General features: G+C 31.8%; 1 pseudogene; it reads left to right on the top strand.

Annotated features, from left to right (window-relative positions):
- The window catches only part of LOC122515838, a 252,365-nt pseudogene that overhangs the window by 112,932 nt on the left and 115,928 nt on the right, over nt 1-23,505 (top strand).

Raw genomic sequence — 23,505 nt, 5'->3', positions numbered from 1 at the left:
TTGGTAGTCAGCATGGGGAGTAGTTCAGCACGAAACCCCAACACATTTAAAAGCAGATAACGAAACCCATAATAGTTGTCGTCGTTGTTCATCGCACCTTGGGCTATCTCATTTCGTGTTTCCCCACTTCTACCATCATCACTTTATGGTTAGATCCTTTCTATGTATGTATAAAGTATGTAATGGATATATAGTGTGTATGTGTGTATGTTTCAGTGTAGTTGTGAATTGAAGGGGTTGGTATGGTGACCTCTCTTTCTTGCATAGAAAACTGATTACATATCTCTTCTATTATAGTAATAGTGTATAGGCAACTTTTCGTTTATCTTTTAAAGCTGTCTTTTATCATATCCCTTCAATTGTTCTCCCCCTCTCTTCCTCCTCCCTCTTCTTTTAAAAGTAAGGAGATATTACCTAAACTCTTGGCCGTTTGCTCTTAGGTTTTTAATTTTCTTCTTCTTTTTTTTTTGTTCATTATATTTCCCCTAAGCTTAATCGCTTTTGAGTCTTGTTCTTTCAATTCTTTTTTTTTTTTTTCTAAAAGATTTTTTACTGCAATTAAAATTCCATATCAATTCTCATAACTTTAATATGTATTAATATACATATATATGTATATACATTTGTTATATATATATAGCTTTTATACGAAACGATTTAGAAATGTGTCTCTTTGTAAAGGTATAAGAACGTTGTTAAAGAGTAGTAAGTAAAAGCGATTGTAACAAAGGGACGATTAGGCGTTTCCTCCTACGATAAATGAAAGATAAGAACACGTTATGTATACTGTAAGTGTCCTCTTATGTGTCTGTGTATATTTGTAGTGTGTGTCTGTGTGTTGTAAGAAGAAAGAAAGAAAGAGATAGATAAGGATTTGAGGTTGTTGAAAGTGTCGACAAAACGGTCGATGGGACACGTTAAAAAAAAAAAGGGAAAGGGTTGAACATTAGCGGTGGTGGTGGTGGTGGTAGGTGGGTGGAGAGTTAACGTTGGACCTTTAAGAGCAGTTACGAGAGGATTTCTCTCTCCCTCTCCCTTTCCCTTTCCCTTTCTCTCTTTTCTGTCGTATTCTCCCTTGACGATACGTTTGTTCTTGCGATCGATGTGACGCACAGAGCCATCCATTTGCGGCTTTCGTCGAGAAGTAGGTACGTGTCTTTTGAGTGGACCTTTCTCCAACACCACCATCACACCACCATCACACCACCATCACCGTCACCATCACTACCAGTACCAGGAGTTCTCCGGGAACTCTTCCGTTGTTTGCTGAAAACCCGTACGCTTGCTCAAAAGCTACTCGTTCACTCGCACACGTAAACACACACACACACACATACGTACAGATGTTCAAAGTTTTCCACGGATTTACCTTCCGTCTTTTTGTTAATACTCATTTCACTAAATTCTCCATGGAACAACCTTCTCTATCTCTATTTCTTTATCACACTTTGTCTCTGTCCTTTGTCTAAGTTTATTAACAAAGTTATTGTAGAATTGAGAAGGAAGAATATCATTATCAACGAATGAAATAACCATAGAAATTCTATAAGATTCGTATATTTGTATGTTTATTTAGTTTACTATTATCGTTATTCATTTAAAACGTTTGCACGCGAGATATCAAAGTAATTCTCATATTTTCTCTAATTTGTAATTGTAATTTGTTTGTGTCCAAATATTTGATTTGATGTTTGATTTTTATTTTTTATTTTTTTTATATAATTTTACTCTACTTTTCTTTTTTCTTTTGACATTATACAAATTTTTTGAATTCTATCATTTTCTTTTGTTTTTTTTTGTGCCATTAATTACTGAGAAATCAATTTTATTTTATTTATTTTTGTTTATAATGAAAAATGCAGATAAAATAATCAATTTTATTATACCGACTGAAATAATACATAAAACAATATTTATAATTATAATTATCGTAAAATAGATTAAAGAAAGTAAAGGTATTAACATTGAAATGGAGGATTTTAATTTAAAATTTAAATTACTTTGAAAAATATTCCAAGTATTTAAATATATATATATAAAATAAATAGCTTAATTCTTTTCGAGATTAATTTACTTATCTACATTCTTTATTTCATATCAACTTAACCAAACTAATTAATTAAACAATAAAAAATAAATAAAATATACAAATTCTATCGATAGAATAATTTACTCAATTCCCATTTTATTACACCATTACTCGTCAAATAAAAAATAATGATTACATTTGACAATTGCAGATAATAATAAAATTAAATAAGAAAAAAAGGAACAAAAAAAAATGCAAAAATCAGAGTCATTATAAATCGGTCGTTTTACGGTGTTTTCAGCGTTAAAAATAAAATCAGAGAAATATTTTGTTCTCTCTTTATTCTTTTTCTTTCTTTCTTTCTTTTTTTCTTTTTTTTTTTTTTGTAACGATGCATAACTATGCATACAATCTGGTTTGTATGTTTCGAAAGGAAAGGAAGTTGTTGGAAGCTTTAGCGCTTTAACCATTACCTTTTCTCCTTTTACTTTTTCTCTTTCTATTTCGTTTTGGAAAGAGTCGGGAAAAGGAGCTGGATTAAGTTTCATGCAAAACTTGTTACTTCGGTTAATTAAAGACATGCGTTTTTCTACTTAAGAACTCTACTCTACTACTACTACTACTACTACTACTACTACTACTACTTGGGTTTTAGTTACTTTCTTTCATTTCTACCACCACCACCACCATTTCTACGCTATTACAAATATTCAACAACTTTCTTTTCTTTTCTTTACTTTATTTTTTCAGCCCCTACTTTCGTTTTTGTTCAGATTTAAATCTGATAGAATAACAAATTACAATTGTAATTATTTGAAAACGTCAAATTATTCGAGAAATTCATCGATAAGGGAGGAATAGTTAAATATATCTCGTATTAAAGGAGTAATTCATGTTAGATATTAATATATGAATCACACATAGGAGGCTTAGATCATTTTCCCCACAAACCCACAAACTTGTTTCATCCTAAGTTTCTGATTGGGAAAACAGAGAACGTGTTTGTCCAACCGAAACTAATCTCAATAGTAATACATCAAATTTCCATAAACTATTTTGCTGGATGATCAATACTTTTTTATACTGTTATTTTTTTTTTTTTTTTTGTAAATATCTAATCCTAACAAAAAGATTTGTTCTAATTTAATATTTAAGAATCATTCGTTTCTTTCTTTCTTAATTTAAATGTTCACAATTGTTATCCTGATGAGATCGTTTAATTTTGGAAAATATTACCTGCTATTGTGGATTTGATTTTTTTTTTTGGTCTATTATTTATTTATTTACAATGTACATCGACATATGCGAGGGAGAGAAAAAAAAAAATATTTCGATTATGCATCGTATCTCGATTTATCTGATCATGTATCCTTTAATCATACTGGTTTAACACATCGTGACTACGAATTCGCGTTTTTTTATTTACAATGCAATCTCCTGTGAAAAAAAGGAAAGAAAATTATGGTAGTTAAATCGAATAAATGATTAATGGATGTTTGCAAAAAAAAAAAAAGAAGCGTAATTAGTGTTTTTATCGTATGGTACTACCACCGACCACCACCCCATCGTCAATGTGTGTGTTAATCAAGATGCTTTCTGTAACATTTTATTTTGTTATTGTATTTTTAGTTTACATTTCAATTTGCGTTGATGTGTAAATCAATGTTTTTTCTCTGTTCATATTTTATGGATATTCTTTCTCTCTTTTTGTTTTTTTTTTTTTCGTTTGTTTTTTCATTACATCCTGTACGAAGATATGTTAGATCTATATAAAAAATAGTATTGAATTGTGTCCTGAAAGTTCGTGCATATTAATAATCCAAGTTCTTATTAAAGATTCTTGAATGACGTGACGATGAATTTAATATATCTTCTATTTCGTGAACTATAAGATAAGCTGCACTTCTGTTCTGTTTCTGGATTTGATCATCGTCACGTCGTTGAAAGATTCCCCCCCCCCGAGTATTTTAAAATCTTGACTATATTGAATTTTTCAACGCCAAATTTTTCCAACCATTTAGCGAGGTCATCTTTCTTTCATTTAAAAAGTATCATCTTTCTCGTAAATAGTTTATATATATAAAAAAAAAAACAAATCTTTATCGACACGTTTTTTCTTATATATTTTTATCTTATTCTATGATAAATTAATTTTTTGTAAAAATCTCATACATTGACACGTAACGTTCGTGTAATAATAAAATCAAATTAAGGGTAAAAAAGAGACCAAAAAAATATTTAAAAAAAGCGTAAAGAAATTAACAACAACGAACGAGTGGTTCGAATATCTTCGACAAAGATTAAATACAAAAATAAATTTATTCAAAAAATTAGTTTAACCGTGTGTGTGTGTGTGTGTAAAAGAAATGATAGAGAAATACTGTAGCAGTGTGTTAGAGCGTGACATTTTGTCGCTGGTTAGTAGGAAGACCATGAATCGATCGGGACGGGTTGTGCCTTTGTTTGACTTAATTGCCGGAGTGGTAGATCGTCAGATAGGCACCGCACGTCCGTTCTCCAAGCAAAATGCGTTTCGATATGTATGTAACACGTATATATGTATAAACTAACACATAAAGATACGATACACTATCCTGTACATATACGTACGTGTACATACACATATATACGTACCATACACGTTTGGTGAACTAATACACATTATAACGCACGTGTACACATATATATACACGTGTATATATATGTGTAATGATGTGTGTGTATGTTCATCACGTACAGTTACTTTCTATATATATTATATTGCAACCTTTTCCACCCTATACTTTCCTATAGGGGTGCTCGTATTTGATACGAGTATGCGTACCTTTCCCTCACTTGTAAATGTGTGTGTCCGTGTGTGTAGGTTCTGTCCGACGTGAATATTAGGGACGATCGAGAGTGCAGAGTAAATTTCATCTTCTATGCACCCGCGTTGGTAAGCTCTTAAGAGGAGTTAGAGGATGAGTGTAGAATAGAGAAGGGGTGGGAGAAAATACTTGATGGTAGAAGTAGTTGCAGTAGATAGTAATAGTAGGTAGGTAGGTAGGTAGGTAGGTAGTTAGTAGCTAGTAACAGCTAGGAGTAGCACTACCGACGAAGAAAAGTTGAACAATGGACGCTGAATAATTGCAGGTATAATAAGACAATATAAATGTAAATGCGAGTGAAAGAGAGAGAAAGAGAGAGAAAGAGAGAGGGAGAGAGGGAGAGAGATCTAGAAAAAGAAAGAGAAATAGAAATAGAAAGAGTGAAAGAGTAGATATAAATATTATATATGTATAAAATATATGTAGTTAGTATCTACGTAAAAATATATGCACTTTTATATATGTGTGTGTGTGTTGTATTTCGAGCTTTTCTTTTTTTTTTTTTTTAAAGTAAAACGATGCGAACGTAGTAGACGAGGTTAGAAGAAAATTTTCACGGTGAGAAGAGAGATATATTATTTTTATTTTTATTTTTTTTGAAAGGAAATAATTCGTGAAAATTTTTCTCACGAAATTGATTCGAATGCGAGAGAAGAAGAGAGGGGGAGACGTTCAAGATCGATTTTCTCTTCTTTTTTCTTTTTTTTTTTTTACGATTATTATGCATACGCTCGGTGACCGTGGCTTTTTTATTTCTTTATTTATTTTATTATTATTATTATTAATTTAAGAAGAGAGAATTCACATATTTTTTCAATTTCTCTCAATGGGCGGAAAAATGAAAACGACTTTGATGAAACTTTCTCGAGTTTTATCGGAGATGGTTTTTTTTTTATCTTCTTCTTCTTCTTCTTCTTCTTCCTCCTCCTTTCGAATCGGTTATACAAATTATCACTATCTAGATTTATATCTTTATATCTCTCGGTGTCTCGTTACAAAACGCTCGTAATTAATCGCAGATTAAAATGAAAATGATAACAAAATGCTGTAGAGAAATGAAAAAGGTAAAGGGAAGGATAAAAATAATTGAAAAAATAAAGAAAAAGTTTAAATGAAAATCTAGCGTTTCCTTTTATCAATCTCGATAATCGTTCTTTTCTATTTTTTTTTTTTCTCTTCTTCCTTTACTTACCTTTTTCTTTTTCACAGGTGCGTTAAAAATATTTATATTCTCAATGTTCAAACACGAGATTTATAACTTCTTTCTACGATGTGTGACGCAAATCTACTATTTATATTTCTAGTATTTCTAAGTATACGAAACACATAGTTAGTTCACATGACGATTTCGCGTGACGTCTCACACGGATTCGTTCAAATTCGACACACACTAACGTTATTACGTACACATACGTAATAATAAAACTGTGTATTACTGTGTATTCATATGTAAAACAAGTTTTAATACACGTATTCGAATTTTCTCGACTAACTGATAAACACGTATGTCTATATGTATTATATTACACACATTTATAAATGAATATACACATATACATATACAATAGAAAAGGAAAACTAAGCTAGCTCTCTCACAGTAGTTAATAGGCCGCATAATGCGTTGCTTTTTACTCGGTCCGATTTATCCCTCAGTCCAATGCCGCAATTTATATTTATCGTTCTCAACGAACTACTCTTCGTTTAAAATATATATATATGTGTGTGTATGTGTATATCATTCGTTGGAAATATTCTGTTTGTAAAATACACCGTTTATCTATACGTGCGCTTTAATTTCTTTTTATTTCGTTTCGTTTCGTTTCGTTTCTTTTCTTTTCTTTCTTTTTCTCCCTTTTTTTCCTAGTAAATCTCTGTCACTGGTATCACGATTTTCGTAGTTAACTACGAAATACCCTAGGTTTATATACATTTTTTTTTCTTTCTTTCTTTTCATTTTTTATTCCAACCTTTTACGTACGCAGTAAACGTTCGTGGTTTTTATGTACAAATGTGTATTTATATATATATGTATATGTGTGTGTGTGTGTATGTGTGTGTTCGTGTCTTCCTATACGTATTACAAAACAATTCGTTCGGTACTTGATTTTCACAAAAAACGAGGCTCGTTTCCCAACGAATTTGTTTATCGATGCTTTTCAACATCCAATGTTATTTACACGTTATTTTATAAATGAATTCTCGTAATATTTAATTAATATACAATTTTTATTTCCTTTTCTTCTAATATAATTCTTGAATAGTTTTCTCTTCGTTGGAGAATCATTTTTTCTCGAATTATTATAATTATTCAAAATTCTATTCCTTTTTTTGCGAACAGATTATATATGCAAGCTACTTTACAAAATATATGAAAAAAGATATTACATTTAAATTATAAGAGTATCGTTACAGATAAAAATCCACGTTTATTCGAATTTGAATTTATTCTTCCCGTCTCGTAGAATGAAAATATTTTTATAAAGTATTTCAAAGAAAGAAGCAATCAAAATTCATATAATTTTTAAAAAAGTAACATATTTAATCTCCAATAGAAACAACCATTGCTAATGTAAGATTGAACAAGAAAAGAAAAGACAAGAAAAATAATAATAATAATAATAATAATCTTTGAAGATCGAGTGCTCGTTAAATTAGTAGAAACTAGGTGATAGTTGAGAAGTGGGGTGGGGTGGGAGGTGAAGGTAGTAAAAATGAATTCGATGGATTTGTTCGTCGCGATGTCAAACTGGAATGAGAACAAAATGGAATGGAAAATGAAAATGGAAACGGTGGGATAAGAGGTGACGGGGTCGAAGAGAAGGGGGGGTTGCTGTACGAATTACCGGTATCAGCAATATACGGGGCGGGGGCGGAGGGGGGGGGTAGGAAGAGAAGACTGATATTAATGACAGCACTTTATCGAACGAAAACGCGGCAAAATTGACGTGGACCCCCCCTCTCACCCTTACCCCCACCCTCCCGATCGATTAAACGAGATTAAAAGCGAGCAAATGAAACTTGTTCGTGGGAAAACTATGTATGTGTGTGTGTGTGTGTGTATGTACGTGTACGCTGAGTTAGGATATAAAAAAAAGAAGGAAAAAGAAAGAGAGAAAGAAAGAGAGAGAGAAAGAGATATTGTAATTGAAATATTACGACAATACGAAAACTTATTGCTTATTGTGAGGGTTGGGGGTGGGTGTTGGTGCTGGGGTGGATGGTGGAGTGTTCCTTAAACTCGAATGCATTTCCAGGACAGAAAAATTGAAAAAGGGAGGAGGAAAATGCGAACGGTCGACTTGGGAATCGAAACGTTGTGTTTCGTTTGTACTTCATCATTCGATGTAGATTGAAAGTAAAATGGTAAGAAATACACGTAGCGAGAGTGAGAGAGAGTGAGAGAGAAAATGTCTAGATAAAACCAAAAATTAGAATAAATTATTTGGTTTATGTTCTCATTGCTGATTGTGATACGAGAAAGTAGAAGTGTTCATTTTCAATAGGTGCACTTTGTATTTATTATTATTTCATTTTTATAAATTAAACTCATTTTTTCAATACCTTCTGTTTCTTTATTTTTCTTTATACGATAATATATACGTAAAATATAATTTATTATTTTTTTATATATAATTATTATATATATAATTTATTATTATTTTATATATAATTTATACGATAATATACGTAAATAATTGTTGTAAATTGTTTGAAATTTAAATACTCGTTGTAAATATAATGTTGCAATAGAAAATTATTATTATTATTATTGTTTTTCTATCGATACGAGTCATTCGTTTTGTATTTTTTACGCGTAACGAATAATAATTAATCTTTCGAAAGAAAGAAAAATAAAAGTATAGAAAACTTTTGTCCTTTTGTTTGAAAAAAAAAAAGATAAAAAAAAAATCACAATTGTCATTAAGGTATTCGAATACATACTAATAACTTTTTACGAATATAAGTATGACGAAGAAGGATTCGTTGCAAAAGTATACGTGAAAGAAGAGATATAACTACTACGTCATCGTGAGATCGTAAGACTTTTCTCAATGCCAAATGGAAAATTACGTAAAGTTTGTGTTAGAAAAGCGATGACAACGTTCATAGATTATTATTATTATCATAAGCTATTTGATTCTTCGAACGATGACTAACTCAAAATTATATTGCACGCGATTACTCTCATTGAAATACGAAATAAAAAAATCAATAAATATGCATAGGAATGAATGATCGTTTCAACGAAGACAATTATGTTTTTTTTTTTTTACTGGAGAAATAAGGAAAAAAAAAAAAAAAACAATACTATTCTCTCTAGAATGTCGCGCGAACTGATGTTAAAAGTAATCGATAAAAACTATCGATTAAAACGAGATACTATTTTTATCTATTAGCTTGATATTTAATTTGATTAACGGAGTCAAGTGTGTCCTCCCTCCCCTTTTTTTATTTTTAGTTTTGATTCTTTCCATCCACCTTTACCTCTTTCTTTTCTATTCTTTTCTTTTCTTTTCTTTTTTTTTTATATCTCTAAATCCGAGAATCCTGACGTAAGCACGACGATAAATTCTCGTTTAGCCAACGCGATTACTTTTGCTTCGTGCGCGAAAAGATTGCCCGTCGTAATTGCGGTTGAGCGATGTAAGAGAGGAAGAAAAAAAAAAAAAGGTGAAGGTGTAGTACGGAAAGGGAAGGGAAGGGAAGGGAGGGTGGGTGGGTGGTGGTGGTGGTGGGTGATGGAACGAGAAAGGGAGAACAGATAAAAATGAGAGCCAACAAAAAAAAAGAATAATATTCAAATAAAAATCTAAAAGACACAAAGTTCAAAATGATGAGAACGATATTTACTTTTATTTATATATATATATATTATATATAAAATAAAAAAATGAATAATTTGCAACATTTTTATGCAAAGTTTTCAAAAATAGTATTGCAATAAAAAAATAATAATAATAATTATATTATAAATTATTTATAATATATTATAAAAATAAATATTATAAAAATAATTAATATATTAATAAAAAAAAAATTTGCAAAAATATATTATATATTTTTTACAAATTACCCCATTCATTTTTATTTACCATCTTTCTTTCCTTCTTTTATTTTTTATTTTACAAATTACAACACATTACTGTGCGAGAGAACAACTTCGTTCTGTTTAACTTTATCGCGAATCGATCGAGAAGAAAGAAGAAAAATAAAATAAGAAAGAAAGGACAATAAAAGAAGTGGAAAAGATACATAGAAAGAGTTGGGGAGGGGGTGGGGTAGGGGGTGGAGGAGGAAAAGGAAAGAATCATCGTTGATAAGAATCACGCCATAAAAATAACGTTTTCTGCTAGATCTTCTGTTTCAACGTGTGCAATACGTTTTTCACGAAACTATAGTGGCAAATTTTTCCGATAACTTGAAATCAGCCTTCTACCCTCTACCCCCTACCCTCTACTTCCTTTTACCCCCACTCTCTCACTAGTCTGTTTCACAACCACTTTCGAAAAACGATCTCGACACTTTTTAAAATTCCTCTTAAAGAGTAATACAAAATTTTCTCTGAAGAATCTATCCCCACCCCTAACCCACCTCACCCTCACTACACTCTCTCTCTCTCTCTCTCTCTTTATCTCTGTTTGGCGATCGCATCGAGAGGAATTCTCCTTCAACTCTCGACATCGTCGTAAAAAGTTGGAAGCCAATCGTAGGCGCAATAAAAATGGTAATTTCGTGGCGTTATCTAGCAAAAGGGAAGTAGTAGTCTCTAAAATTCTCTCTCTCTCTCTCTCTCTCTTCTTTCTTTCTCTATCTATTTGTATCTATCTTTCTATCTTTCTTTTTATCTAGGTATCCTCGATTCTGTGTATGACTCTATCGTTTTCTATCTCTCCCCCCTTCCCCCTCCCTTTTTATATTTTCTTTTCTCTTTCTCTCTCTTCTCTCTATCTCTCTCTCTTTTCTCTCGCTTTCTATTTCGTTCTCTATTCGTCTATTTATCTGTCCGTACACTCAATCGCGTATTATAGGTTTTTTATATAGGTTACGCATACGTTGATATAAAAAAAAGAAAAAGAATAAAAAAAAAATAGATAGAAGAATATATATAGGAAGTAAACAAGTTGAAAAGAAATCGATTTTTTTTTTTCAAGTATAGCGCAATATAGTGTGTGCCAATGAAGATAATCCACCCCCCCAACCCCCAGCCTCCTTCCTATCACTGCAGTGTTATTGCATACAAAAGTTAATCGTTACTTTTCTCTGTGAAATTTGTTACAAATTCGTGATAATATAATCAATTGAATTACTTATTTTTGAAGATTTTTGTTGAAAATTATTTTCATTTATTTCTTTCCTTCTGCATCTCTCTCTCCTCTCTCTTCTCTCTCTCTCTCTCTCTCTCTCTTCTTTCTCTCTCGTTAATACGATAAGTTTTATCGCGAAAATTTGTGGGATAATTTTGTAACTCAGGGGGAAAAATATAAAATATTCTAATTTGTTCCATTTAATACGTTAATTTATTTAAAACGTTCTTTTTTCGTTTTTTTTTTATATATAAATAAATTATTCATGTCATATATAGCTTTGCTGGAAATTTTCCGAGTTGTCGAATTAAATTTTATATCACACGACTCGTATGTATATGTGTGTGTGTGTGTGTGTGTATGTTGGTTTTACCGAGAGTGGAATGGGGGGAGAAAAGGGTTGAACGTTCCACCAACCGGTGGTCTCTTATGACCGATTTTTTTGTTATTTTCAATTATAACTTTATTCACTTCATGAAAATTTATAATTATAAGTATTGATTTGTTAGCGTTAAATAATTGTTTCTATTGTTTTTCTTTTTTTTTCTTTTCTTTTTTTTTTTTTTTTTTTTCGTTCAAGCCTGTACCACAAATTGATTATTTTATTTGTTAAATTTTAATTACAATGCAAAGACCGTAAGGTTACGTTATTATTATTATTATTATTATTATTATTATTATACGGAAAATTCTGAGTGATTTATTTTAAAAATCAAAAGAAAAATTAAAATAAAATAAAAATATATCCAGGCAGGAGTTCCAATTTCGTTTCGAGGAAGGGGAACACAACAAGTCCTCGTCATAAATTCAGCCACTTTGGATTTAACCCTCTAAGAAGAGGGGTGACAACGAGCCCTTTTCAAAAACCACAAATGAAAACTTGGGTCAAGTGGGGTTGCACGTATATATCACTTTAAAGATCTTTTAATTCTCTAGTTACGAGACTTCCTTCCCATCGTTATTAATTTGTTTTTAAATTTGAAACCCATGAGAAGAAACCAACCTCCCCCTTCTCTTGATTTATTGCAAATTCGAGATGTTGAAAATAATTTTGTATTTTATTAAACGCCCGTAGAAGAAAACAAAATGTGTACTTTGATTTACTTGAGAACTATGTTCATAGTAGGGATACCTTGTATATGTTACACACACACACACACACTCACACATATACATGCTCGCTTATAAACCTCGGTGTAGCATCATAGTGAAGTATAGTGTTACGCGAGTAAGCACTTTCCGTATTCCTGATACATAGCTTCACCATAGAGAGGAGTAACGTAACAAAATTAATCTTCCAGTGTTAAATTTAAATTTCGAGATTAAAAATGAATCTTTCCTCACACTTTTAAATCGAGATTCTTTATCTTTCTTTTTTTATACGAAGAATTTTTCGTTTACATTGTTGTTGACTATTATTATTATTATCAATGATAAACAAAGAGTCATTAGAATAAATCGTCAATCTTTCTTTTCTCTGTTTTTAATTAAACTAATCGGTTTATTAAAAAAATCAAGCTTCTACCCCCACCCCCGCCCCCAACCCCATATTTTAATCCGTGATAATTATTTTACAGAATTTATTTTCCGATTGATTTAATTTCTCGTTTAGAAAAAGAAAAATAATATAATTTGATGTAAAATAATACTTCAAACAATTATACCGAATAAGGAATGACCTTATGAAAGGGGGTTGGGTTGGGAAAGAGGGAGGTAGATGAGGGCAAAGTATAAATATGTACTTACATCATAACTTTAGATGTATCTTTCGATACTAGAGCATGATATCCATCGAACCACAAACTATGGTGAATTTAGCCGAGTAATATCGGTGACATGGAATCGTTTTCTAAAGTAAACGTTCAACGCGCGTTTCTCTATAGGAATATTAAAAGCTAATATATTCCATGGGTACACACATACACGTACAAAGTATACCTACTCTTACTATCAACAGAAATAAAGAGAGAGAGAGAGAAAGAGAAAGATAACAGAATTTGTAATAAAAGAAAGAAAGAAAGTGTAAGAAAATGAGAGTGGTGTATGAAAAAGAAAGAGAAAGAAAGTGTATGTAGAAAAAGAAAGAATAAGTGAATGAATGAATGAATGACTGAATGAATGAATGAATGAATGAATGAATGAATGAATGAATGAATAAATGAATGAATGATTAAGAAAGAGAGAACATGAACAAAAATGAGTAAAATGAGGAAAGCGAGAGAATTAATAAGAGAAATAAAGATTGAAAGGGGATGACGTAGGGGGAATGAGGGTGGAGAGGGGGGGTGGAGAGGATTGTAAGGGATTGAACGGTGGTTGTTTCAGCAAGTAAGCGTTGACAGGGCGTAAAACCCACACCGAGTCGAGATTAATGGAACACGAAACCCCGCCCATATGCCCACAACGAAACATTCGACATCATCATCAGCATCCTTCTTTATTCATCGTATACGAAAGACATTTCCCTCGTGAATTTTCATTATAAATAAGAGAAAAGCTTGAAACTTATTCCACGCTCCTAATACTAAACCCCCAACCCCCAACCCCCATCTCAGCCCACCTTCCTCCTGTCGAATTTCATCTAATTGGTAGTTCTCGTTTATTTCAATCGCTTTTTACTTGTTTTCAATTTCTTTTGTTTTTTTTTTGAGGGGTGGGGGATTTTATTTGATTCGTTTGTTTCCGTTGTTTTACTTTTCTTCCTTCGTTTTCTTTGCTTTATCGAAAGGAAAGCTCAACAAGTTGTAGTTGTAGTTTGGGGGTGCATTTAAGGGTTTGTGTATTTTACTTTTATATATATCTCAAACAAAAATGTATCGGATGATGTTTGAGAGGTTGAACAAATTGTTTCTTTTTTTGATCTTTTTTGTTTTTGTTTTAAAAACGTAATTTCTCGATTATTTCTTATTTTTATTTGCTCATTTGGCGTGTCTGAGTTTTGTTAGATATTTGAAATAAAAGTGAAGTGTCAGTATGCAACATTATCATTAGTGTTTGATATTAAAATGATCGATACTTATAATAATAAAATATTATTACGCGGATATCTTTATATCGATAAATAATCTCGACACCTATAAAACTTTGACGAGAATAATTTGAACTCATATTCGTTTTTCATAAACCTTATTACAAATACTGACCATCTATAATAAAATATTGACAGATTATTATTTATATTTAAACAAAATGTTCCGAGTATACACCGCCACGTGTTGTTACGGTCATTTATCTTGCGAAATATATTGGTCAAATAAATAAATGTATATTTTATTTTCATTTTTCTTTTTTTCCTTATTTCTTGGATAGCGAACAAAATATTTTCTTTTATTTGGAAATTGATAATATACGTTTTATGCAAAATAGGGGACAGGTTCGTTGGTTAGATTTAATGTTAAAAAATAAGAAAAATAAGAATTAGATTCATTAAAGAATACGATAAGTTTGTTACGAATCAACAATATATCACTTGCAATGAATATTTAATTTAATTCAGCCAATATTATTACTGAATATTTAATAATATAATCATTATGTTTTTTACGAATAATAATAACTATGATAAGTATTATAAAATAAAAGTATTAATCGTAGGATAAATTTATAGATCGATGTTAGTGTGAACGAGTGATCGAATCTATTGAACGAAAGTGGATCGGAAAATGATGAGTTCTCGTTATAAAACTATCTTGTTATCAAAGAAGACAAGTTTTTCGAAAGGACGATTATTTTTATAGTAATGACTATCCTAGTAATTTCTACGTTTTAATATAAAAAAAAAAAAATTAAGAGATAGACAAAGAGAGAGAAAGAGAGAGAGAAAAGTGAAAAAAGGAAATCAAGAAAGGGAGATGTAGTAGAAGAAACAAAAAAATAGAAGAAAAGAAAATGGAAAAAAAAAGAGCGAGAGAGTAAAAACGACTTTGATAACTTTTCGTGTAGGATAGAAAAAGATAGAAAAAAGTAAAATTAGAAGGAAAAAGCAAAAGAGTAGGAGAGAGGGAGAGGGGAGGAAGAGGGATATCAGTGACTTAACTCCTTTTACTCGTTAACAAGAACCTTTTCAAACGAGCGTCTAACTCGTTTTTCCTCGTTAAAGGATTAAATTCCATTAAACTGATCCATTATCACATAAGACAGTCAAATAAGATCTGAAGAAGATGATCAGCTTCCGATGTAATTAATTGTCTCTACGTATTAATTACATGCATATATATTCTTTAAAAGTAGAATGTAAAAAATAAAAAAGAAAAAGAAAAAGGAAAATTTTTATTATATGTATAATTATTTTTATTATATTATTTTATTATAATTATTATTATATATATAATTATTTTTTTATTATATTATTTTATTATAATTATTATTATATATATAATTATTATATTATTATATAAATTTATGAAACAAAATTACAATATCATACAAGTTATATAATATTGTATTAAATAATTATATATTAATATATAAAATATTAATATTGTATTATTTTTTTAACAGTATTATTACAATTTATAATTTGTTAAATATATATAAGGGTGATTAGTTCATTAAAAGTGTTAATGTTTTTTATTTGTATAATATAATTCTTCTTACATACAAATTTATAGAAAAAAAAATATCTTTTATTATTCGATCGTAATGAGAAATAAAAATGTAATCGCGAAATTTAATTATTATTCTTACTTCCTATTATTTTCCTTTCTTTTTTCTTTTTTCTTCTTCTTTTAATTACGTAAACCCCCTTTTACGTTTACCCCCCTCCCCTTAGAGATAGATTTCCGTATATAGGAAAAACGAGAACGTCCGATCGTCGATAGCCAATTTAAATTCAATCTTCAATCATTTCAATGTCGGACGTGGGGTTCGTGCGCTCACGTATGTATGTATATGTATGTATGTGTATGTGTATGCACGGAGGAGAACGAGTAGGGTGAACCTTTTCACCTTTCTCCCTCTCCTTCCCCCCTCCTCCCACTTTTTCTCTTTCTCACCATTACAATTGTATACGAACACTTCGCATTTCGATAAAATGTTCGATCGTTTTCTATCGAAAAATACGTTTACTATGGTGTTACACACATTTACTGGGATACACGATACATACATACATACATATATATGTATATTTGTGTATGTGTACGTATATGATTGTCGTATATTTTTACGTATACACGCACAATACTCGTGTTTGTATTAAGAATTGCGTTCGGAGTTTAAATCGTTTGATTGTAATAGTAGTAGTAGTAATATACCAACACACAATGTAACAATTCAACGTGTTATCGTAAAACGCACGATGTAAAATTAATAGACATCGGGCTCGTAAATCGTTCGTTCAGATCGGCTTCGAGACGATCCCTCTCGAACGGGAAAAAGATTTACGATCGAGTCCTTCCCTCCATTTCCACCCCCAACCTCCCCCATCCCAAACGTTTCGTCCTATAATCGTAGGAAATTTTTTTCCTTCTTTTTTTTTTTTCTTTCTTTCTTTCTTTCTATCCTTTATTCGAAAATTTTCACCTACGTTATATGTATTCCCCATTTATCTTACTTTCTTTCTTTCTTTCTTTCTTTCTTCTTTTTTTCGTTTCTCGTTTAGGATTAATGTCGAAAAAATTGTTTTTTTTTTTTTTTTTACTTTTTTTATTTTTTATTTTTATTTTTAAGTACGGTACTCAATTCGTATTTTATTTTTAATTTCATTCGTCATGTTTTATGCAATCAATGTGTGTTTCCCCCTTTTATTTTATTTTTTTTATTTCTTATGTTATTATTCTTCCTTTCTTTCCTTATTTCGTTTTTTTTTTTTTCACGTTCCTTTTTGATTTTTGCACAACTCTCTCTCTCTCTTTCTCTTTCTTTTTCTCTTTCTTTCTCTCGGTGCAGTTTTCCCTACACTTTTCAAGCACCCGCCGACTTTCGACGGTCTTTGAAGCTTTAAAGCTTTAAGTAGAAAACGGCGGAAAAGGGCAAAACGCGAAATGCCTCGGACTAGAAAGTTATTTTGCCGTTGCCTGTAAGAAGTGAACCTTTTTTTTCTTCTTTCTTTCTTTCTTTTTATTTCACATTCTCTTCTTCTTCTTCCTGTTCTTTTTTTTTATTTTTTTTATTTCTTTCCTTCCTTTTTGCTTCTATTTCTCGATCGTAAGAACAACGACGAAAAGAAACGTGAAATTTTCGTTCGGATCGAAGTTCTAGTGTCGATTGAAAGCGTGAAATCGCACGTAATAAAATGTGCGATCGATTTGTCTGGTGTAATAAAGGTGCAACATTTGCAACATTCATTTTTTTTTTATTTATTTAAAACACTGCCATAATTACCGAGCCACGTGAGAAAAAAAAAGTATTGGCACGTAGAACAAATTGAGAAGAAAAATTAAATGAATAATTAAATAAATACAATAATAATAATAATCTTGTAAATAAATTAACTTAATTTATATAAACCGAAGGAAAATTTCGTATTATATTAAAAATCTTGTTACAATGATATCTTAAAAATGAGAGTTCTTTTCTCTCTCTCTCTGTTAAAAAATTCGCAGAGTTTATTGCACGAGTCGAAAATGAAATAAACAAATGCTGGGAAAAAAAAGAAATAAAATATATAAAGGAAGGAAACAATTTGAAAAACAAAAAAATAATAATTTAAATAAATCAGTAGCCCCGAGACGAAAGGAGAGAAGAATGCATCTTTCAAGATTTCCACTTCCCCATTTGTTTTTTTAAATACCCCTAACCACCCACCACCCACTTACCACCCACCTTCCTTCCGATCCTTTCTCTTTCAATATTTACACTTGGAAAAGATTATGGAAGTCTTCTTCTTCGTGAAATAAGTAAAAAAATAAAGAAAGAGAAAGAGGGGGGGGGAAGAAGTGGGGTCAGAAGAGGGAAATAAAAAAAAGAAGAAAAGAAAAAAACAACCACAACAGGAAACGTAGGAAATGCAGAAGAGAAAAAGAAAAAGGAAAAAAAAATATTAAGAATGAGGTGGAGAAGGTGTATGGGGGGGGAAGGGAGTGAATGGGTGAGAAGGGAGGAGGGGGGGATTGGATAAGAAGTTATCTTTCACATTTTCCTCCCATTCGTTTTTTTTTTTCGTGAAAAAATTCTCAACATATTTCGCGATAATTTTCAACGCAAACGAGGAACGTTCTCTTCCCGTTTAAGTCGTACGCGGCGGGAGAAAAAATAAAAAGAAAAAGAGAGAAAAAAAAAATACGAGAGAAAGAAAGAAGACAAGAAATGAGAATAAAACCACGTTCGCGCACGACACATATATACATATATATATGTGTGTGTGTATATATATTTCACGATTCGTTCGCCATTTCATCCCCCATTTCGTACTACCCCCTTCTGCCCCTCTTCTTCTTGTTCTTTTTCTTCTTCTACTTTTCGTCGAGCCTTTAATGTCTACGCGTCTGCTGCTGCCACCCCCCCCTCCCCAAGCCTGGGTGTTTGTCGGCTAGGGTAAAATAAATGCACGAATGGAAAGAGAGAAATGCAGCAGCAGCAGCAGAAACGGCATAACAACAACGCGTATAATATTTGCGGTTGAAAAGAGAAAGAAGGAGAAGGAGAAGAAGAAGAAGAAAAAAAAAGAAGTGTGTAATAAAAAAAAAAAAAAAAAAATAAGGCTAGGGGATGGTGATGATGGTGGTGGTGAAAAAAAAAGAGAAAATCATAAAAAGTAAAGTGACAAAGAAAAAGTAAGCGAGAATAAAGAATGGCGCTCGTAAAACGTTATATCGTGCAAAAGGTAGAAAGATTGAGAGAGAGAGAGAGAGAAAGAGAAGGGTTGGTTGTCAGCAAGGTATAGTGGAAAGGGGAAGGGGGTTGGTTGGTTTGGTACGGTGATGATATAAAGGGGTTGGGGTTGGAGAACCTTTCCAACGTGGACTTGCAAAGTAGACGCGGACCGATGCTCTTTATCGTCTCTCATGAGAATTAAAGGCCAGAGAAGGGACGAAGGGAGGGAGGAAGGGTGGGGGTGGGATAGGGTCTTTCAACTTTTCGTTAATACGACACTGATCCTACTCTTCTTCGTTTCTTTGAACATATTTTTGTTCTATTTTGTTTTTCTTTGTTATACGATAATATATCGATTTATTTGAATAAATTTGATAACCGAGTAATATTAGGATGAATTTGAAATTCGTTCGTTCGTGCGTTAATTGTGTTGTTTCGAATATAGTGAAGCATTTTATAATCGTATTAATTAATATTTATATTAATAATATAATATAATAATTAAATATAATAATAAATTAATATAATAACTGTCTCTTATACACATCTAGATGTGTATAAGAGACAGATATAATAATTTATATTAATTAATATTTATATTAATTAATTGAAATAAACGCAAGGGAGGAACTTTGGGTTCATCCTAATGGAATTTTAAACGAATAAAGGCAAAATATTTGCAATAATTTTTTCTATTTTCTTTTCGTTTTTCTTTTTTTTCTTTCTCCAATGTTCGCAAAAAATTGATGATTCGTTATTTTTTGTATTTGATTACAGGCGAGGTGATTGGACAACGTTTTCTAGGAAACGAAAGCCACGTGGAACACTTCAAGTTGCTCGAACGTGTGTCAACTTCCATCTTGATCGGGGCGAGGTAATTTTTACAATGATGCATTCGATTCTTTTCGCAACGATTTCATTTTGATACGAAACGTTATCGTAGTTCGTGACTGAGAGAATTTATTGGGGCGTTTGAGTGGGTGGTGGGAACAGGAAGGGGATTGGTCGAACGTCAATTCTGTATTTTCTCGTAGGCATTGAGTGTCTCGAGATTCGTAACGATCTATCTACCTATCTATCTATCGATTGATCGATAAATCGAATGAGATCAATAGATCATTCGTTCGATCTATCGATCGATTCGTTCAGGGTCGGTTGCGTTGCGAAACTGTCGGAAGTTTCTTATCGACCAATCAACAACTTACAACAACAACAATAACGACTAAATTCTTCTTCTCCAATCGGAAACATGACGCACCATCTACTTGCTTTCTTGTTATCTGAAAAAATAAGAAAGAAAAAAGAAAAAGAATAAGAAAAATGTGATGAGAAAGATGGAAATAGAGATAAAAATTTACGTAGATTATATCTACAGGGTGTACTCGATATAATCGATTATTTGACACATTTTTTGGTCTTTTTTTTATGACGTTAATAAATAATATAAGTTTAATTCAAATTGTGTATAGTATATTATTTTACTGTATAAGAAAATAAATGAAAACGGGTCGCGATTTGCCAATAGGAATATTATTGCAACGATAATATATTTGTGTTTATTTTTTTAATTAATTATTATCATTTTTATTCGTAATTCTTACGAAGAATTCAATCAACGCATTCATATTTTGTTATTTCGATTTTTCAGAAATGCCATTTACAACATAAGTCTCCACGATCTCACGGAAATCATCGATCAGGTGAGCTTTTTTACGCGTTCGTTGATTCATTTCGAATAGAAAAGAAGAGGAAATACAAACAAAATTTAGCTAGACTATATTTTTTCGAATGATTTGCCGATAATTGTTATCGAATCTTAACGATACTCGTATACAACACAACCGATACGAAAAAGTTACAATTAATTGTAGTACACGTAACAATTAGAAATACTAGAGAAAATCTATACGAAAGTAAAACGAATAATAACGAATTAAAAACAAAAAAAAAATAGGTAATAAAAACCAAATGAAATGCAACCTAACTGCAAACAAAAAAAATTGAATATATCAAAAACAAATCTTCTTATTTTCTTTTAACATAAAAAATGTAATATTAATGTACGATAAATGTGAAGAAATTGAAAATATTAATTATTCTTTCGTTATTTATGATCAAGAGAAGGGTTTAAATAAAAAGAAGGGGAGAGAGAGAGAGAGAGCGAGGATTGAAGGATGAGGAAAAGGGCTGAAGAGGAAGGGTTAAATATGGGGAAGGGGGTTTTACGTATGCTCACGTTAACGTATACTATTTCACGTTCACGAGTTTACTGTGAACTCAGCCGGCCGTGGTATAAATTAAGAACAATAATGCGAGTATAAATTACCAATAGTGTCTCGAAAGCAGAATGGCGTAACAGTACGTTGTTCTTCCCCTTTCTGCACCCCTCCTCCACCCCCTACCCCCTTGTGTAAATCTGAATCTTTCCGCTTGTACTACCCTACGTGCTATTATTTTCATCCTCACGTTGCTACTTCTTCTTCTTCTCCTCCTCCTCCTCCTCCTCCTCCTCCTCCTCCTCCTGTAGTTACTGCTGTTGCACAATGCATTGTTACTCTCGTATTTCTTGAATAAAAAAAAAAAGAATGCTAACTTATGCGTAGAAAAAACAAAAATAAATAAAAATAGAAAATAGAGGGGAAAGATTAGGAGGGAATTTTGATTTTCCTTAAAAATTCGTTTAAAAATTAAAAGTACGCGAATAATAATAATAATAATAATAATAATAATAATAATAATAATAATAATAAGATGATAGGAAGAGGAATCACGAATCGAAAGAAACAAATCTAACATTTGTTCTTCTGGTGGCACTTTGATTAGCACCCCCACCCCCTAGGAAAAATAAACTATAAACTTTACTACCCTTTCCAATCAATCAAATTGAAGTGGAAAAGCGGGCGGACTGCTTGCTTGCTTTGCTTGCTTGCTTTGCTTGCTTGCTTGCACGTAGAAAATCGGAATGAAATGAGAAAGAGAAATAGGGGTAGGAAGGATAGCGAACTCGAATCGTGATGATGAGACCCGCGAGAATTTCATGGTCGTCGTAGTCGTAGTCGTCGTCCTACGATGGATCAGAGAGAACGAAGAAAAGATAAAAGAGAGAGAAAGAATTGGAAACTCGATATCGATCCCCCTCCCACTCATTTTTTCCCCCACCCTTCACTCACCCTTCGCACTCTTATTTATTTCCTTATTTTTATCTAACGCGAAATTTACGAACGAAAGTGACGCGTGGTAAGAAAATTCAAAGTAAATCGCTAAAAGAAAAAAGAAGAAGAAGAAAGTGGAGGGGAAGGGGGGAAGAGAGTCGTACGAATAAAAAGAACAGAAAAAATGTTTGTGTATGCGTGTGTGAGAGAGAGAGAGAGTGTGTAAAAGTCAGAGACGAATAAAAGAAGAAAGAAATAATAATAAAGGGTTGAATGAAACTGAGCGAGAGAAAATAAGAGGGGAAGAAAAGTAAGGGTGGGGTTGTTGGGGGAGGTATAGGGGGTAGGAGAAAAGATAAACTGCGAAAGAAATGTGAATGAGCGATAGAGAGGAAGTAAATGTGAGAAAGTTAGAGAGAGAGGTAAGAGAGAGAGAGAGTGAGAGGGAGTGAGAAGGGGTGAGAAGGGGTTTGACTTCGAAAAGACATAAAACGAGGAACCTGCGAGTGAGAGAAGATCGATCTGGGACACCCACCTTTCATTTCTTTCTTTCTTTCTTTCTTTCTTTTCGCACACGTGCACACATGGTGCTTTTCCATACCCACACATCCTTTAGCTATCACCATCTTCGTTTAACTCACACACGCGTTTAGTTTTCTTACCTAGAATGGGATCGTAAAAGTCAGTATGGATAGCTATATTGCTTATTTCATCCGAAGAAAGTCAGCTACGTAAAAAGGAACCCCTATCGTAATTTGCAATATTTTTCCTCCCCCTCTTTCCTACCCTTTTTTTTCTTTTCTATTTCTATCCTTCTTTATCTCTTCTTTTTTTTTTTAATCTTCTTCTTCTTCTTCTTCTTCTTCTTCTTCTTCTTTTTGTTTTGTTCTTAGTCACAGAGAGAGGTATGCGCGAACCCGTGAAACGTTGGGTTTGGGTTCTCGGATCGGGTCGGGTCGTATCCTAAATATATCTCGCGACACGAAAATATCGAGATTGTCGAGTATTTTCAAGAAACTTTCCCCCTCTTTTCCCCGAACGATGACATTTTGCTGCTGCTGCTTGTGCTGCGCTGCTACGAAGGGATTAAATTTTGCTTCGAATGGAAATTGTGCTTTAGGGATTTTTTTTTTCTTATTTTTGTTTTTCAATTTTGTAAACGTTTTGTATTCGAATTTTACGATATTAAATTATTCAATAAAATTTTGGATGGAAAAAGTATATATATCAGAGAAGGAATAAAATATATTATTAATTATGATTATTTAATTTAATTTATAAATTTCGATTTTTCGATAATGATTAATATATAACCGGATATTATATTAATCTATGATTTATTTTATCCTTATTCTTTGAACGTTAAAAATTTATATTAATATTATTAATTTTATTTT

This window comes from Polistes fuscatus, unplaced genomic scaffold (assembly GCF_010416935.1).
Source record: "Polistes fuscatus isolate 324 unplaced genomic scaffold, CU_Pfus_HIC Scaffold19, whole genome shotgun sequence".
Lineage (NCBI taxonomy): Eukaryota > Metazoa > Arthropoda > Insecta > Hymenoptera > Vespidae > Polistes > Polistes fuscatus.
Note: the sequence above shows the minus strand (reverse complement) of the source record. Positions and strands in the feature narration are given on the sequence as shown.